Consider the following 16,183-nt stretch of genomic DNA (forward strand, 5'->3'; position numbering starts at 1 on the left):
GTCAGAATGAGAGTCCAAACAGCAGATAAAAACATCACAATAATCCAAAAGTAATCCACACCACTGCAGTCCATTAGTCCATTAATATCTAGTGGCATGAAAAGTTATGTTTGTATGTGTGTGTGTGTGTATATACACACACACACATATACACACTAGACATTTGAAGTGGATCAGAACATTTAATCAAAGTTGTTCTAAAACCAAAATGCATTCTTGTTATAGAACAACTTTGATGAACTTTTTCGATCCACTTTAAATGTTGACTGCTGTATACACACACACACACACACCCAAACTGTAGTCCATTCTTGTAGTCCACTGATGACAAAACTTGTTAGTACTGTAATCCATTACATTACACATTTTAGGTAATATAATCCGACTCCTTTTACTTTTGACCTATCTCATTTATCACATTGATTTAAATAGGATAACATTGTACTGTACTGGCATAAAAATACAAAGAGTAATAAAATATATCCCATTCATTGTTGTTAACAACATGAGGTGTATTAAGCATTACATCAAGATTTCCCAAACTGTGTGTTGTAAAGGAACTGCAGGGGGGTTAATACGTTTAATGGAAAGCTAATAATTAATTAAATCTGATAAAAAATAAAAATAAAACATGAAATATTTGTTTACATGTCATGTGACCATTATCCATCATCAGAGAACTGTAAAAAAATAAAAAATTGATACTTAATAAAATATTTATTTTAAATTATCAGGGGGATTTCAAGTAAATATGTTCAGTGAAAGAGGTTCAAAAGACAATAAAATAAAATAATTGCATGTTATTAAGAAAACTAAAATCAGAAATGTGTGTGTGTGTTATTATAATACAAATGACACAAATAAAATGCAAATAAATGCAAAAAACTGAATTATTTCCGCTGGTTCTTCAGGACAGGCCCACTTCTTCTTGTCTAGACACACCATGACAGCTTTTGGATGACAGCTCTCTTCCATTTATAACAGTTTAATTGGAAATAATGTTACAGTAAGACATTATAAGCTCCAGCTGATAAAATGCGCCAGCAGTTGCTTAACCGCACACCACATCAGTAGTTAATTTTTAACAAGTCCAAAAAGCACATATAAACAAGCCAAGGAGTTTTTATTAAGAGAGAAAAAGGGGTTTGGCCTCATAAACAGGAAGAGACTAGAGTCAGGTAACCAGAAACCGCTCTTTCATTCTATGCATGAACCGCATGAAGTGCGTCGCGGTGGGAGAGGCACAAAGTTTGCTCTGGGTGTTTGCATCTCGTTTATTTTACTTTAAATCAGCATAAATGTCGCTTGGCAGCACTGACCGGTTTAAACGTTGAACTGAAGCCATAAATCCTTCCTTTGCTCTTGCCGAAGCTCCTCAGGTGTTTTGTTCTTCCAGCAGAAGACGCGCTGAAGATTTCATTCCGCGCAGAGACGCTCGATGCAAACTCCTGCCTACATTTGAACTATATTAGTTCCGCTTTCCGCTTGTTTGCATTTAAACAACACTTCATTACCCATTCAGAAGGACATACGGGCCAGTGCATCAGGTAAGGATGTTTTAAAGCTATTGAGGGGGTTGTTTGTTACTTGATTCAAGTTAGTCAACAGGTAGCGTTTTTATTAGTCTTTGATATTAACATGATTTTCTTCTACTGCGTAACATTAGACTATGAAAAGCACATCCGTTTAATGATCAGTCGTACGTAATTATCGGCAGGAATTATCATTAATTTGTATAATTACAAATAAGCATGCCTGAGATCTTAAATTTAGTTTAAAAATATTTGGAAAGTTCTTATAATTATATCTTTCTATTCATGTCAGTTTCATATGTTTTTGAAAAATGTTGCATTTTGGTTAGGCCACAGTGACTTGGATTTGGCAGAGAAATGTTTTAAAACTTCTTTTTTAACAGCAATTGCTTTGTTGTTTTAATGAACAAGGATAATTTTAGATACTGTTTTCTTGTTGAACAGTTACACCACTCCTAGACATTTTTTATATTAGGCCCTACAAAACAAAAACAAACATTATTTTATGTTTTTGTAATAAAAAAGGGTTTCTTAATGTATTTTTGACTAGTGAAATAGATAATAATAATAAAAAGTGAAATGTGATCTTTAAAAAAATAATAATCTTGCTACAGTAAAACTACAAAAGTGTTAAACTTTTAGACACTGCTGTCATTGAGATGATGGTTATTCTGTCTGTTATAAGGGGTTTAATATTCAGTGCACAAATAATACTTTGTTTAAAGATAATCTCACATGGCTTGATATAACTCGACGTGCCAAGCAGGTGTCTCCATGTTTAAAGCAGGACTTTGCAACACCCTGTGCTGTTAATCCCATCAGCCTACATGGTAACAGAACTAAATACATCAGATTCATTTTCACAGGCTATCAATTGTCATTTGATGCAAGGATTAGTACATATAGTAAATGTTATTTGCTGGATCGGTTCTGTCTGTGATAATCCATAGCAGAACAAAAGTATAACATCTAAATAAGTACCAAGTTTACATATTCCACATTTAAAGTAAGAATATATCTGCAGATACTTTGCAGGATTAGTTGCCAACCCAATTTCATGCTGCAGTCATTTTTAAAAGCATGCACACAGAATTTGGACATTGTAAGTATATGAGTGTGTCAACACGAAGCGCAAAGAAATCACTGAACTGAATGATTGGAGAGAAAAAGAGAATCCACCTGAAGTTTTCCTCACCCCTGAAGCTGTCTGCTCGCTTATCTGTGCAAGAACTGCTTACCATTGACAAAAAAAGAGGTTTTATCTGGAATTGAGGAATAAACAGGCCTGAAACAATCGGTAGCAGAGCTGGAAACCGTCCTTGTCGTTGCGGTTGCAACCTGTTCGAGTGATATAAACTAATTCTATCTGGTGCTTTTCCACCCACGAAGGGAGGAACTTTAAAGTGCAGTTCAGGTCCACCAGAGTGAAAAGTACAGAGATTTAGAAAATGAAAGTAATAGTGCAGACAGTTAGCTAGAGAAAATTGAGTGGTATAGAGAAGGAACGGTCTCACTTGGCCATGCGTCATGGTGAAGATGCTCTGAAGTATTCTTAGACCTCTAGATGATGGATGTTCAGTTTGCTGAGGGGAAATTCCTCACTGCCATGGAGTCACTATGCCATCAAATACTCAATTACACCAAGAAAAATGACCTGTGCAGTCTGAAGCATTGATTTGCCTCTAAATTTAAAGGACACACACTTTGACAGGAAGTTATTAATTGCTTCTTTCTTGCGATAAATAAACATTTAAGGCTGAAGTGTGTTTTTTTTTATGTTAAAGATATTTAAATTGTTAAATTGTTGTTTTAGCCTGATGTAGCAATGATAACTGAACCAATAGCATGAGTTTGAAACAGGGCTGTTTTTTTGGACCAATGGTAGATGGGGGAGTATTCAGGGAAACATGTTTGAAAACAATTAGTGTTTTAGCAATTTCTGTTCTGTTGCAAATGGCACACAAATTAGATGACTTCGATTTCATTGTTGAAAACATTTTTAGAACAACTTGAAATTTTCTTTAAAGACATTTGTAGACGCTACACTCTTAAAAAATATTAGTTCTTCAAGTGTTCCAAATAGAACATTTGTTTAGTTCTTTACATATTGTTTATTGAAATGTTTTTGGGGAACCTAAATTGGTTCTTATATGACATTTGCTGTGAAAACCACTTTTAGGAACCTTTATTTTTAAGAGTCTATACAATTTAGTTCTGCATAGTCATTAAATAATATGGCACATCCAAATCCTAACAAAACGAGACTGATGGGTTGATGTTTATTGGTGTGAAATCTGTTATATGCAAATTCAGATGGAGGGCTGCTGCTGGTGGTGGTGAGATGTTCCAGTTCTTTGGGTTCCTCTCGGGGTTGATCTGTAGGCGTTGGACTTGTATGTTTGCCAGGATAATTTAAGAGAGATCAGAGAAGGCTACAATCAATCTAAATGCACCCCAAAGGAACACTGTCAGCATAATCAGAAAAAATAATCTCTGTAGGAAACCCGTCTAAGTCTAAAAGCTTTTGTTTCTGTTTTTCCACATGGGATGGTGCGAACAGATCTACTTTGAGAACTGTGTCATGCTATTAGATGCATTTCTGTTTGGATGCTAAATTGATGTTTATACATGCAGCCTTCCAGAGAACCTCTTTGCACAACAGCCTGAGGCCAAAGACAACTGTTGCTCAGTGTGTAATTTTACACTGAGTATTTCCCCCATCATCCCTCGCTGCTGTCTTAGTACTCATCTCTCACCGTTTCACAGCGTCCTGCTGGCTAAAGAATTGGCTAGCTGTTGGAGACGTGTTTACTTTTGATGGGAAACCACTGTGGAAAACCACAGGAGGACAATGCGACGACATAATCCTGCTGATTTTTTGCTTGTACATGCAAAAGTTGTTAAAGAAGTAGTTAGCCCAAATATGAAAGCTTTGCCATAGTTTTCTTATACCCTCATGTTGTTCCAGAAACCTATATGACTTTCTTTCCTGGAATACAAAAGGAGAGATATAGCTTCTTATTATCTTATGGCACAGATGTCATGTTCATTTCATTTGTAAACTGAAATTATTTATTTCAGTATGTTTACAGTCTTCCTTCTTCATAATAGCTTTTCGGTGTAGGTAAAGGGTGAAGCGAGCTCAAATCAAACTGCCAGAATCCCATCTTAATTTCATTGTGAAAATATGCAGTGGAATGCCATCACATCTCCACTGGACTCGCTGTCACTCAGTGCTTATTGTTATCTCGTATAGATAATATAATATATAGAGAAGCTGCTGGGCCTTGGGAAGCTAACACACTCTTCTCAATGGCCTGCGGGTAATACATCTGAAGTTTACTGAGCGCCTCTGTCTATTTTCACTGGTGGGCTCAGTGGCCCAGAGGTTCTGCTCTGTGCTGTGTTAGTTTTATAAGTGAGTAAATCTTGGTGAATTGGATCTAACTTAACTACAACTTTGTGTTAGATAATAGAATGTTATGAAGTTTTTTTTCCTAGATACAAAAAGTGCTTTACAATAAACTTATCACAGTCCTTCTGATGCAGCTTTGGGTTAAAATATTGATAGACTGATATATTGGTGAGACCAATGAATTGGCCAATATTTAGTCATTTGAGATACTGGGAATTATCTCATCAGCAAATTAAGATAACTGCTTGGACAAAGAGTGACTCCTCTGTTAATTTTGTTGAAGGATAATTGAAATTGCTAGTAAATTGAGTAAATATTGTGTAAAATGTATGAAGCCTCTAAAGTGACATTTGAAGAAAACATTAATGTGCACAAGAAAGCTTTTGTGCATGTTTCTGAATATATATTTTTTTTGTCTGCAAATGTCATTTTAAATGTCAAGACTGACTTGTTCTGATTAGTTGCATTATCAGCATTATATCGGCCAGTGGCAACTTTTCTATATGTTGTCAATGATGCAACCAAATATTGTGAGAAGACCAAACATAACAGTTTAAGAATTGCTCATTGAAACACCATATTTGTAATTGCATGTCCTCACTATGTGGTTATGGCGCTGGATATTGGTGTAAGCATCAGTCACTGAACACCTATAACTGGTTAAGACAGGGATCCTGTTCCTGGAGATCTACATTCCTGCAAAGTTCAGCTCCAGCCCTGATCAAACATAGCTGAACCAACTCATTAAGATTTTCAGGAGCACTTGATAATTACAGACAACTGTGTTTGGTCCGGGTTGGAACTGAGCTCTGCTGGTAGGTACTGTAGATCTCCAGGAACATGCTGGGCATCCCTAGCTTAAGAGAACCCAACCACGTTTAGACAACCTTCTCCAGGGTTTGACCATACCAATTAAATACTCAACCATAAAGTGACCGATATTGATCTATCAGAGACCGATAAAAGTACACTTTGTCTTGAAATCAACAATTTGACGCATGAACAACGAATATGCCTCATGAAGAGGCTGTAAACCCAGCAGATGCTCAGATACCCTGCAGAGCATGAAGGATATGAGGTCACAGCTCTTCTGTCATCTCTGCCGTATGGAGCTGGGAATTAGTAATGAAAACTATGAATATTTTGAAAGCAGGCTTGCTGTTAGAACGCTACCTGATTAATTTCCTCTGCCTGCATGAAGGGCAGATAGGGATGCTTGTAATTATTTATGAATAGCAGTATTATGATTTATATTCAGCTGGTGCTGTCAAAGACATGCTTAAAATTTTCTAATTTACTGCTGTGAAATGTTTTAGATGACCCTTTGTTGCACCTTGTTTGCATGCTTCATTTTCTACAGATATTGACATTGTCTGCTAATTTGTTCAATATCTTAAAACCATTGTGTTTTTTTCATGTCAGGAAACTCTTTTCTCTTGTCAACTCTTTCCCCACTAATTATCTGCTTAGTTGATTTCTTCAGCTGCTCTATTGACTTGAATGTGGAATCCCGTCAATGTTTCCTGACCTTTCTACCACCTCTTTATGCCGATTATCTTGTTGACATGCTACAAAGATTTGCAGGAGATCCCTATGAGATGTTGTCTCACATTTCACACACTCAAGGTCACGAGTGTTGTCTTTTAACACGCTGTGTAGTTTGATGTCAATTACCCTGTAAAGTGGGTTGAGCCATTAGGCATAATCAGCCAGTGTTGTCAAGGAGAACTTTGCAGTACCCCACCATAATGCAAAAACATCTCATTCATTCTCATTACTGCAATGCAATAAAATAATGCTATATTATTTGAGGGTACAATTTTGTGTTTGTTTTGCTGGCCGATAGTGTGCATATGAATGCAGGATCATGCAAAAGCAATTTTCAGTTACACATTGTAAAAATGTGCTATTTGCAGTTAGCCATGATTATTTTATTGCAACATAATATTTTAAAACTATTAATTTTTGCATAACTTTTTTCCATTATGGTAGTATCTGTCACATCTAATTTAACATAACACATGAGCTTTTTGCATTGCAGTAATGAGATTTGGGAGAGAAAATGTGCCTAATTTTCATAATGTCACAATGCAGAGAAGTCTTACTGATCTCAAAAATATAATTTCATATTTTTCCTTTAGAGTCTAGGGTGAAATATGTCCAAGGCAGCCCTTCATGAGATTCAACCAGAAGAGTAAAACAGATTTGTTTATTTAGGAAAATCAGGAAAGAATTTCAAACATGCTGGAGAGGTCTTAAAACAAGTCCTTGTTTTCTCAACACTGTATAATCATATTTTGAGTGACACTGTGTTGTTGGTTGATTTGTCTTTGCTAAAGCTAACTCAAGGGCAGCGGAGAAGCATGTGTGTGTTAAACATTACATACTTAATCCACTAAGACAAAACAATGACTCTAATGGTTCTAAAGAACAGATATGTTTTTAATAGGCTGGAAAATTCATATTTAACATAAAAATAGAGCAGAGCAACACATGTACTCTGCACACAAAGATTTCAGATGTGACTTTGTGTTACTGTGATGTATTTCTGAGTAAGGCTGGATATTCAGGGAGAATAAAAGGTCTGAAATTGATTTTATCCATCAGGAATTGATTGATTCTATTTTTTTTCTTCTGAAATGCTACATAGTTTGAAAAGGCTTTTTCTTTTTAATATTATTGCCATAATCTTTGCTATTTAAAAAGGCTACATTAGCTAGTAGCCCAACACAGATATACCTATTGGTTAATATTAACCAATATCCTGTGACATTAGCTGAAAGTCACTGAAATATTACAAAGACAAATATTTTCTTCTTTGGAATAACATGCATTTAATTCATAAGGTTTTATACAAAGTGTAGCTTAATCACTTCATAAATGTTCCATATTTGCATCTAATGGACTAAGTAATTATTATTTAAGACTATTAGTGCAGTATGTCGAGTGCATAGTTGGGTTTGCACAAATTCCTCAAAGTAGGTGCACACTCAGTCTTCACGATATTTCTAAAGGCAGGAAAACAGGGCACAGCTGCAATTTCAGGCACTTAAAATGAAACAAGGCCATCTATAAGTGGACACGAGTATGTGAGGAAGGTCAATAATCACGTTTGACAATGTATAATGACATGGTTGAGGTATGTTCCCCGCGTCCTGGTGCTAAAGTGTGCTGATGGCAATCAGTGCGTTTGGTTTAGGCAGGATTAGGCTGGTCTCACATTCTTCCCTAAAGCTGTTTAAGAAAATCACTAATCCCAAACAGCAACATGCCGTTACATGTCACTTTGCCTGCCTGCCGTGATCACAAGAATATCTGGTGGAATATCCTGAAATGATTCATTATGAAAGTGCAGGAGGGAAAGTGTGCTTTGAGATCCTGTTGGGGAAAGAGATGTTTAATCATTGGCTGTGGCTTACTGAGTCTGTTCATTAAAGTCAAAATGAATAATTGACACTGGAGCTTAAAAGAAACTGTCAGATAGCGGTATTAGTAACTCATCTTCCTGTAGATATTCCCAGTCTGCTGAAGGTTATTGTGTTTAAAATCCTTATTTGACCTGAGATGTCATAACATGGCTGGTTTTGGATAGTCAGACTTCTGACACGGCATAAAAAAAGATTGCAGAACCACATTGCAACATTCTGGTCAAGGACTAAACAAATTACTTAGTTTATTGGCAAACTGATAAAATATAGTATATAGTGGTGCCATATAATTTAATGCACAATATTAGTGTTTTTTTTCTTTTAATTTATTTTATTAGTCAATATTGGATATAATTTGTCTGTTTACCATATTTTTTAGATTATATTTATATTACCTTAGCCATAATCTAACACTCACTTGAAGTTAAAAATAACTTCTTGAAAAATGTATTTAATAGCATTATAAAAAGTAATTGTTAGCAAGTTGTTAAAATGTACATTATAATATTATTATGCCTCTCTTATTAACTTTTAATGAGCATTTAAAATTATGTATTATTTTTAATGCTTATTTATAATAAACATTTAAAATTTAAATCCTTCATGTATAATGCATTATAAAGGTATTCATAATGTACATTATGCATTATATTTTTTTAAACCAAAAATCAATTTCATTATAATATTTGCAGATTCCTTGGTACACTTGAAATGTATGATTCTTTCTAAAGTTGATAAGTATTATAATGTATTATAACTGTGGTTACAGTGCATTGTAAGGTGCATTACAATGCATAATTAATGCATTAAAATACTTTTATTATGTATTATATGTAAGTACAATGTTACTATGATTTTATTAATGTAAAATAGTATTGAATTTTAATATTGGCAATTTATCTTTTCTCATAATATGAAAATAATTATGGGCTTACCGTTAATTCTCGAGCTAAAATATCTGCATCTCTAGATAAAGTCTTGTGCACCTTGACTGAAATTGTATAGCATCTAGCCAGTCAGATTGGAACTCTTGGTCTCGGACCAAGACTATAATTTTGCAATATTACTGGGTGTGTTGGTAGAGTAAAATGTCTGGAAAAGTTTTGGCGAAACAGAAGTTCATTTTAACACTGTAATGTTAAACCGCTGTCGTCTAAGCACGTGTATCAGCAATAAACTGGTTGAGCACAAGGCAAGCCCAACACTGATGCTGAATATGCTGCAATATTAAAGGTTATAAATAAATAAAAGCTTCATTTTCATGCTCTCAAGTCTGTTTCAGAGCTGTTTGTTCCTGTGAATCTAGGTGATGTGCAGCAGAAGTGGAATGTCAGCTGTATTCATCTAGAGGTGACGTGCTTTTTAATGCCTAAAGCCCCAAGGCGCTGTCAGGGCCCGTCAGAACAGGTGCCTCACCATCTGGGTGTCTTCTCTTACCTGCTTTTTTCCACCTTTGAATTTGCTTAGTAAACTTCAAGATTTTACACTCTGAATATATAATGTTATGTTCACATGCAAGTTATACCTTTGACATGAGTGATGCGTTCATGGTTGCATTGCAGGTCAAAAGTTTAGAATAATTACAGATTTGTAATGTTTTGGAAAGAACTCTCTTTTGCTCACTGAGACTGCATTTATTTGACCAAAAATACAGTAAAACTGTAATATTGTGAAATATTATTTCAATTTAAAATAAGATTTAATGTATTTTAAATTGTAATTTATTTCTGTGATGCAAAGCTGAAGTCTTCAGTGTCACATGATCCTTCAGAAATCATTCTAATATGCTGCTTGGTGCTCATTAGTGGTATTAATAGTGGTCCTTATTATTATCATGTTGAAAACAGTTTTTGCTGATTAATATTTGCATGCTTAATATATAACCATGATCTAATTTTCAGGATTCTTTGATAAGTAGATTAGTATTCATATGAAATAGAAATATTTTGTAACATTATAAATCTTTTTTCTATGACTTTTGATGAATTGAATGCTTTCTTGCTGAATAAAAATATCATTTTTTTAAATGCAATTCTTACTAATCTAAAAACCTATTCAAAACTTTTGAATGTTAGTGTTACTACAAATATATTAAGCAGCACAACCGATTTCAACATGGATAATAAAAAGAAAAGTCTCTTGAGCTGCAAATCAGCATTTCAGATTAATTTCTGGAGAATCATGTCAAGATAAATCACAATTTTAAATGTTTATTTTAAATTGAAATAATATTTCATAATATGACTGTTTTTACTGTATTTTTGAACAAATAAATGCAGCTTTTGAGAGGAAAAAAAGTATTTTTAATACATTAAACATCGTAATTATTTCAATTTTGTCCGGTAATAGAAATCTTTCTATAAAAGGCCTCAATAAAAGCAAAATTTGGAACATTTTGAATTAATATCTAGTTTGGCTCATAACTGACTTCAGTAGTTAGTTTGTTGCCAAGCTAACAATTAGTCTGTCAGGCACAAAGCAATGCAACACTTTTCTTGCTTCGTCCACCATTTTTTTTAAACTGAGCTCTGCATTCTGGGATTGCTTTCTTCGTAAAAATTGTATGTGACGCTGATTAAGATATCTTAGGGGGCTGCGTAATTAATATGTCAACTTTTAGTAACATCCTTTGCATTATGAGCATGCCTGCAGTATAATGCCTTAAAATGCTGCTTACAGAGGCAGCTCACTACATTCTGGAAGAATTTTCTGCATGTCAACAATTGACTCTTGTGTGTCTATTTTTATTTCTCTTGAGGAAATTTAGAGCAAACATCTGAAACATGTTTATACTTGACAAAGTGTGCACTTCCACGTAATTTAACCAAGAACCTCTGAGCAACCTGCATTCCAGGTACTTGAACCAGTACTTTAATATGCCAAAAGTGTGCTAAACATGCTTTTTATTTTTTGATTTAAGCCTAATTTACATAGAAGTTTGCATGAAAATAATGACATCGATTTTATTTCGATGTGCAAAGTGCACTTATACCAGTACCAGGAATGTCTGGATAAACCGGATTGCGGGTGGTTAGTGAATAATAAGAACATTTTTGTGGTAAAATGCAATGCAGAAAGTGACATAGCTGTTTCATGAAATCTTCTCAGACTGTTCAAATGCCCAGTTTAATTGCATCATTAAAAAACAACAAGAAAAACATTTGACTGAAAATACGCTTGGTAGAAAAATAGCTTGGAGGTGTTTTTTGATTTAGAGACAGGGTATTGAATTAAAAACAGGCCAAAAAACACACTGCACCAGTACAGAGAGAGAGAGAGAGAGAAAAGGGGAAAGCAACACTCACATTTTTGTCCTTGACAAGGGCTCTTCCCTTCCTCTGTAATGTGTGTGTGTGCGTGTAAGTGTCCTAGAAATAGGGAAATAAGCACAAAACAGTTATTTTTACGCCCTTCGAACTCACAAGCATGTTAGTACCATAACAAACGTTTGAGACATTCCTTTGCAGCATGACTTCAAAAACTTCAAATTCGGTAAACATGAGCATCAGGGAAACTTAATCCAGCCCTTTATCATTAATTTAAAACACCTGACAGCTGTTCTGTCATGGTAACATGGTGCTAACATGCACGTTGCACGCTGTGCCTGCAGTGGTGTTTTGTGGTTATCTAGTCATGACTCCGAAGTCTCATCTTGATCCGTGGCCTTTGCTTGCACATGGCTGCTTTTCTCGCAAGCTGTTCAAACAGAGCTTAGTGGCTTGGCTTGATAAAGAAAAATGAGCATGACAAAGTCTCTAAAAATAATCTTCGATGGTAATTGATAGTGAATTTGAGGGAAGGTATCCTGTATGGCTTCAGAAGATTATAGACAGCCCAGAGGGTGACATTTTGCCGAACCTGCTAGAGACTTGACGACTTGCAGCAACATTAGAGCGCATTTGGTTGCACTGTTTAAATATGAAATCCTCTTATGAATCAGAGGATTTGATAGCTTTTCCAGTTTATAATTAGCTGAACTGTCGTCTTATGCATTTTGATGAAGGCTGACCTTTCCTAATGTGCCTTCATTTCCTTATTTTTATTTTTTTTGCATCCAAGCATTTCCTGCACTCTATGACAAACATCCTAAATTGATTAAGCGAAGCTTGCTCAGACATTCTAGTGTGAGCCACAGAATATTTGAAATATTCCATCTGACACCTGGAATCCACCATGAAATAAACTAGTGCAGTGTTAATATCTCACTGGCTCTCCTGTTAAGATGACGGATAGCAGTACTTGCAGCATCTACAGGCTTAGTGGTGAGAATCCCAGCTTGATGATTAGTTCACTGTATGACTTATTGACTCATTGTTTTTAGTGCTTGTGCAAGAACCCAGTTTCCAATCTTCCCCCAAAAATCTTTAGGTACTTTTGGCAACATCCAAGTAGTCTCGCAAATTCTGGCTGTCTGTCTTGGAACTTTACCAACAGGTAAAGTACAACCACTGTTGTATTTGTTGCTTTTTCCATGACATTTCAGGGCATTTACATGCTGAACACAAACAGCCCATCAGGAATAAACACCACTGCATAAAATCTAATCTTTAAGTATTTTTGTTTAATGTTCCATCTTTCAAAAAAGGTAAACATACTTGTGAATTAGCATACAATATTAATCCAATAGATCATTCAAAAATGAAAATTCTAACATAATTTGCTCACTCTAAAGTTGTTCCAAAGCTATACGTTTTTTTTCTTCTGCAGAAAATGCAAAAAAAAACAAAATGTATTTAGAAAAATCAGTTGTTTGTCCTTAAAATGAAAGTCAATAAAAGCAAATGTTGTTTTGGTCTCTACTGACTTCCAATGCAGGGGCAAAAACAATTGTAGCATTCTTCAAAAATATCTCTCTTTGTGTTCAGCAGAAGAAGAAAAAAAACATGAAGATTCGAAATGATGTGAAGGTGAGTAAATTATATCAGAATTTTATATCTTCTTACTGCACTGGCAGATTTAAAACTTTTTTTTAAACAAAACAAGTAAAACAAAAAAAAACTGTAACAATGAAAGTCATTTAGTTAATCTTATTTAATGTTAATTTCAACATTTACTACATTATTAAAATCAAACATATTTTTTAGTATTATTTAATGAACCTCAGCTAACATTTTTATGAACTAACATTAACAAAGATTAATGAATGCTGTATTGCTCGTTGTTACTGGTAGTTAATTCGCTAACTAACTAAGTAATGGGACCTTATTTTGTTGCCAGTATAAACATTTTTTCTTACTGTACTGGCAGATTTTTACTTGTGTAAAACTCTTAAAAATCCTTGTGTGTAAAAGGTAAAAAATGGCGAATAAAAATAATTTTAAAAAGACCATTTGCAACTCATTAAGAAGTAATTATGATGGACATATTAAAAGATTACAATCTGGCAACTTTAAACTAAACTTTGTTTCCTGGTAAAATCTGTACACCATGACTCCTTGAAATTGAATATGCTGCAATATTAAAGACTTGAAATTGACTCCTGTCTACATCAGCAAAACAGATGTAGACAGATTGAGAAAGCTTTTGGTATTTTTGTGTGCAATATGCATCAGACAGTCAGTGAATGGTCAGTGGGAGGTCTGAGGGAGTGCAATCAGCCTGAGACTCTCACCAAACAAACGTTAAACCAAACAGTATCAGAAACAGCAGCTGGTCTGATGACACTGTCAGGTTATCTGACTCATTAGATCATGGAAATGAGCCTGTCCTGCAGGCACTGCATAGACACACACCCTCCTTCCAGTGTTCGAAAATGTGTTTTTGAGCTTCTATGAAGGTGTGATCTTGCCGTTATGAGTTCCTTTGAGTCTTGGCTGGGTGTGGAACCATGCAGAGGATATTACAGATGGAGAGCTTTGGAGGTTGTGAAGAGCTTGTTCCTGTCCGAACAGAGACTCTATTGTAAAGGGCGACTAACGTTTAGCACAGAGGAGCACCTGACAGAGAGGCCATTGATCTATTTCTATCAGCCCTGTGCAGCTCAATAACATCCCAAACAAGTAAGAGAGACGTCCAGGGAGGCCGACACAGTTAGCTGGCCAGCAACCCCTGGTCCTCCCTAGAGAAGTTTAAGAAATGTTATTACACCAGTGGTTGAACTGAAGTTGCAAGGCGGAGGGTCAATTGAAAAGAAGTTGGCTTGTGACAGAAATTACTATAACTTGTACTTTTTTGATGAGTTCAGACTGAAATTGTCGTTGTAAGTTGCACCAGAGGACAGTTTACAGCAGGGTCTGAAATGAACATTTCTGTTAAGGGATTTGATTTCCACTGGCATTTCTTACTTTTAGAAGGGCAATTTTTATAGTTACTTTATTTCTGCCATGACAACTCTTGGAAAGTTTAGCATGGTAATAAATGTAGCAATGTTAATGATCTTGGCGGAATATGCTGCTGTTACAGAGGAAGTACCGAGACTTGCTACTGCCAATACAGCCAGAGACATGTTGCTGTGAGCATGTAGGAAATACTGCTGCTGCAAATAAACAGTAACATACATGAAATAACCCCCATGCATGAAAAAAACCTGTAGCAGATCTATACAGGTGGAGCTGGGGAAGGTGGAGGGTTTCTTAAGTGCGCTGCAACTGCTACAGCAAACACTAGCAAAGTATTTGAATGTTGAACAGCAAGCTGCAGCATTATGTCCACAGATAGAGGTTGGATAGTACTATGTGCAGCACGGAGTTTATTGAGATGAGATTAAGGAAACAATGTATTTCTATTGTTTCACTTCTGCTGATGCAATGAGCAGCCATATTGTATTCTGAAGAAGGGGTTGTTGTGGTTAGAACCCTGATTTGAGGGTTCATTCCAATTAAAAAGTTTCTACTGGGAACTCAATTACCCAGTAGTACAAATGAAACGCAATTACTCAATCAAAATAGTACAGATGCAACATCAACAAAAGTAATTATAAGTAAAGCTGACTACGCTGAAAAATGAAACTTTTACTTGCATCCTACCTCCACTTTGTTGTTTATAATGAGACAATTTGTGTGATGAGTGCACAATTCATAAGTGAGTGTATGCACTAAAAACTTTGGCTTCTGATTGGCCACTGCATTCATAGACTCATAGACGCACAGAAACGTGCGTGATTGGTTATAATGCACTGCAAAAAAAAAAAAAAAACTGCAAAAAGCACGTAAGTAGAATTGTGATGCAACGTTTGCAAATCTACAGTAAATGTAATGTTATATTCAATTGACACGTTTCATTCATTTTAATCATTCCAGCAGTAATAGATTTTGTTTGTTTAATTATGCAGAGGCATTTTTTGTCCCCTTATCTGGAATTTGGTTCATTTGTGTTCATTCTGATGCTTATTGCTCCAGGCTCCTGTTCATTTCCGAACCTGGTTTACAGTACATACGGCACCTGTGAGAAAATGTTACGTTGTTTCTGTTTTCTATTGTTTCTAGGCGTACATGTCGTCATTCCGTGTGATATTACCTTTTGGAATCTGCCCTCAGGGCTGTCTTGCACTCTTTGTGACATAAACACACGTTCACACATTCATATTATGTTTGGATTCACGTACAGACTTCATTGGAATCCTGTGTTTTCATATGCTGCAGTGTCACTCACCAAGACCTGGCAGCGTTGTTACAACCGCCACACTAAATGTTTCAAATTCCTCTCATACGTCCCCAGTGAACACACACACTCAGACATACACAGGCACGCACAAAAGCACTGTGCTCTGCAGTACTACGGTCAAATTCCACAAACACAATTTTGGTGTCTCTGGCCTAAGGAGAATCGAAACGGGGCTGGACTGCAGAAAACAGCCGCAGTGAATCGAT

General features: G+C 35.6%; 1 protein-coding gene across 2 annotated transcripts in view; it reads left to right on the plus strand.

Annotated features, from left to right (window-relative positions):
* Positions 1 to 1,153: 1,153 nt before the first annotated feature.
* Positions 1,154 to 16,183, plus strand: part of LOC306844592 (uncharacterized protein) — a 41,351-nt gene continuing 26,321 nt past the window's right edge. The window contains exons 1-2 of one of the 2 annotated variants that reach the window (XM_079376834.1): positions 1,194 to 1,547; positions 13,241 to 13,282. The gene's annotated coding sequence lies outside the window, so the exon portion shown is untranslated. Of the gene's footprint in view, positions 1,548 to 13,240; positions 13,283 to 16,183 lie in introns of both variants that reach the window. The other variant, XM_079376833.1, reaches the window with a different exon arrangement.

This window comes from Barbus barbus (genome assembly GCF_936440315.1).
Source record: "Barbus barbus genome assembly, chromosome: 25".
NCBI classification, from domain to species: domain Eukaryota; kingdom Metazoa; phylum Chordata; class Actinopteri; order Cypriniformes; family Cyprinidae; genus Barbus; species Barbus barbus.